Here is a 4,265-nt window from a genome sequence, read left to right as displayed (position 1 = left end):
TGTGCCATGTCAGGAGAGGGCACATGCAAAATGCAACCACAGCTGAATAGTAGCATTTTACACCCATATCTCGTAGGTATAAATGATGAAACAAGGCCAAAGGCAGTGAGGAGCTGGGCCTTCAAAGCCTTCAGGAGAAAGGAAAAGAACTGGATGGGATTGGACCAAATTCACCACTGGTGAAGGTGGATACAGTTCCACTAAAGTCAATGGAGTCACTTACACAGCTGATGAATCTGGCCCAGAGGACTCAAACCCAGAGAGAAGAGTGCAGGCAAAACTGGGTCTTGTTTGGCATGCTCATGGAGAGGGTGACTGACAGAACTAACAGACAACCAGGGTGGGGTCAGGTCAGATCAGAGGAGCCAGATGCCAAGCCCTGGGGTCAGTAGTTAATTACTGTGAAGGAGGATGTCTGAATCCTCACTGACAAAGGTTGATCCCTGGCAGTTCTCTTGCAGAAGCGGATGGAAAGATGAGAGAAGACCACCAGAGCCTTACTAAGGAAAAAGGGAGTTGGCTACAGGACAGCAATTAGTAACTGGGGAGTGGTTCAAGAAGGAAACTTGAGCCTCATACCCAACCTCTCTCTTTGTAGCTTTGCTCCCACTCTCCTTTCCACCTCTTCACATGCTGCCTGTCTTATAGCGCCCTCCTTCCACTGGGCCAGGTTTTGCTCTTGCTGAGCCAGCTCACGCTCTGGGGCAGATCTGCCTGAGCTCACTCAAGGAATCCAGGGAAGCAGTTTCCAGTGGGGTTAGTTTTATTTTAAGCCTTCATAACAAAACAAATCAAACCCTCATAGACTCTTCCCTCAAAAGCCTGTGCAGGCTGAGTATCCCTTCCCCAAGTCTGTCCCTCACACCAGTAACTTCAGCAACCCCAAATTTCCTGGCTCTTACCTCAGTGCCTCAGCAACAAAGGACATCACAGTGTCTCCCTTCTGTCCATTAGGCTTTTGGAGCAAATCATCTCAGCAGTAGCTCCCATAGCAGTCTATTGAGAGCATAGCACCCTGGCCCTCAGCTTCCTGGACAGAGTTGCAGTCTCCCCCTCTCTATTTCCTGCTGCCCTCTTTTATAATGATCAGCTAATTAATTTCCAGCTCTTTTCTCAGGTGCATCAGGAAGGGCTAATCAGTAAGCTAGCCAGCTGCAGGCTCTTGACCCCAAAGGAACAGTATCCCGTATACCTTGACATACCTCCCTGCTACCTCCATTTGAGTGGCCCTGGAGGAGCCCTCACCACAGAGCCCTCCGTCTTCTTTGATTCTTTGAAGGAAATCTGCCTTCCTGGGCCAGTGTTCTCTTTGAAATAAAAAAGGTTGTAAAGCTAAATAAGTACTGACTAGTCTCATTTGAGTCCTTTGAGGCCGTTCGAGTTCTTAGTGCCACATGGTCAGTGACTAAGACAAAGGATGGTCCAACCAGGAAGTATCTCAGTGCCTTTACAGCCAGGCATTCCCTCTTGAGGACAGAGTACTGGGTTTCCCAGTCTAAGGGTTTTCTACTTTTGTAAAAGCGAGGGTGCTCTTGCCCATGGAAAGTTTTGGATAGCAACACACCTCAGGTGTCTCTTTGTAAACTGAGTTCTTGAGAGAAATCAGGGATGGGCAATGCTAGCTTGCTGCAGAGAATCTCTTTGATTTTTTTAAATGCTTGATCACAGACGGGGACCATGTAACTTGTTGAGGGGCTGATTTTTTAACAAGGTCGGTAAGATATATGGCTAAAAAGGCAAAGCTGGGCACAAATTTGCTATGGTACCCTGCTAGGCCTAGGAAGGCCTAGATGTGCTTTTTAGTTTTTTGTATGGGGTGTTTGCTAGGGCTTCAACTTTATCAACTAGGGCTTGGACATTACTGTTCCTAACTAGATACCCCAAATATTTCTTTTTCAATTTTCCCACCTTGCACTTCTTTGGGTTTGCTGTTAGCTGGGCCCCTTATAGGGCTTGAAGTATGGCTGCTAGGTTCTGGAGGTGTGTGGGCCAGTCCGGACAACCACATTATCTAGGTAGGCCACAGCATAGTGATGATGAGGCCATAACATTTGGTACATCAATCTTTGAAAGGTGGCCAGAACCCCAGGCAACCCAAAGGGAATGGTAACAAATTGGAATAGGCCCACTGGGGTAGCAAAGATGTTTTTTTTCAGCAGTTGAGAGTAAGGGCAATTTACCAATAGTCCTTAGTTAGATCTAACGTGTTAAAGTGGGCTTGACTGAGGCGATCCAGCCAATTATTGACTTGGGGCATTGGATATGCATCAACGTCAGAAATGGCGTTACTCGCATGGAAACACAAATTGGAGAGGTTCCATCTGACTTTGGTGCAATCATCCACATACAGCCAGGGACTATGAACTCCTCAGTTTATTCCCAATCTTTACAATTCTTGAACTTCTGAACTAAAGAGCGTGTTAACCTCTATCTGCGTATTGCATGACTAACTTCCGCAATGCGGCTTGCCCCAGCCCTCTGTGGTAATGGCAATCACAAGCAAGGTTCTCTCTCTTGATAGGGGAAGACACACCTCCTCTGTACAGATCAGGAACTGTTGTATTTGTCTTCTCTCACCCAGCAGCCTTTTCTTCCCCAAGTGACACCTCCTCGTATCACCAGTCTTTCGGCCTGTTAGGGAAGCTCATGGCCACAGATCCTTCTCCTCCACATGCGATGAAGGTTCCTTACCTCTCCTCTGCCACGACTTTTAATGCATTACAGTTGATAGATATCTGCTTTTTTTTTTTGCTGATCTGGGCAATAAATTTTAATCATTGGTCCCACCCCATGGCCGGACCAGCTGTGCTGTGTGAACGGGCGATGGCACTTGGTAACACACAGTTCTCCGCAGAATTATAATTGTCGCATTTTGGTCTATTGGGCCTGAAGAAAGAGATATAAGTTGGTCCAGTGTCCCAGCTCGTTCTAACCTTCCCTCATTTTGAATGACACTATTGGAAAGACAGTGGTAGATGTGGGCTGGAGCTTGAGCTTTTCCCAAAACTATTCCACCAATCTATCTTTCTCAAGTCAGTCTCCCATCTTAAAAGCTTCCAAAAGGGGAGAGAAGCCAGTGAGGATGTGTTCGTACCTCTTGCACGCCAAAGAATGTGTGGGTGAGCGCTGTTCTTATGCCATGGTCCCAAGAGCATTAGATTTAACATATTTTCCATTGTAGCATCTGTCTAGGGAAGTAGGATTGAGGTCCGAGCAGTCTCTTTCACAGTGCCTCAAAACTTTGTGTGGAACACCTGGGATATGTAATTCATCCCCTTTGATCAGTGCATGACCTCTGATGAAGGCCAACTCCAGGGAACATATTGGAGTAAGGCTTTCACACTTAGGATGGTGAGTGAGAAAAGGTGGTTTTCAGATTATCGAAAGAATTGCGCTCCTAGTATCACGTCTGAGTATGAGACACCGAAGATACGCGCAAATAAATTGTGGACCTTCAGGTGTTCTTCTCCTGAGAGTCTATTATATCCCCACCCCTCAAAGGTGGTGCATGAGGGGAGGGGATATCTGGGGTGTCAGTTACCTGATCCTTCGGTTTTGGGGTTACGCATTTTTAGAGATATATCTGAATATGTAAGAGGCAGAAGGATTCGGCACCTGCACTTTATACCTTATCGGGGCCCAAAAGATCAAGCCAACATCTTTCTTGGGTTTACCCTTACCCTTGTTCGTCCGGATGGGTTAAGGGAATGGGGTAGCCATAGTGCTCCTGACAGCATGGTTGGGGACTAGGAGTTTGAGATCTAGTGTTCCTTAGATTCTCCTACTTCATACAAAAAATCTCTCTCATTAATCAAAGCAGGGAACCACTGATGAGATTCCTGTTGAGTGGTACCACCTGTGACTGTGGGTAGCTTGGTTGAATGCTATTCCAGAGTGTCTGGTTGTCGTGTTGAGTTGCCACAACTCAAGGATGTCACTCGAGGATGCTGTAGTCTGGGGCTGTTGAAGGGGCTCGTCGGATGTCTTGTGGATGGGAGATACCTACAAAACAGATCTGCGATGTTCCCTCCTCAGGGGTCTCCCCTTTGGGAAGGGTTCTTCTCTAGGCTCGCTCATGGAGTGGTCCTGCAGCACAGTCCAGGTTGTCCTCCATCCAAGACTTTCTTTGCTGGTTTTTCTGAACCCTGGGGACCTTCTTGAGACTTCAAAAAAAAGATCAGACTTGAGTGATGTGGAAATATGTCCTAGTGCTCCTCGGGCGCGTCCTTGATACATGTTGTCTTGCGTCTTTCTGGAAGGGGTCT

The sequence above is a fragment of the Chelonoidis abingdonii genome, chromosome 1, assembly GCF_003597395.2.
Source record: "Chelonoidis abingdonii isolate Lonesome George chromosome 1, CheloAbing_2.0, whole genome shotgun sequence".
Classification (NCBI taxonomy): Eukaryota; Metazoa; Chordata; order Testudines; family Testudinidae; genus Chelonoidis; species Chelonoidis abingdonii.
The sequence above is the reverse complement of the archived record's forward strand: the minus strand, read 5'-3'. Positions refer to the sequence as shown.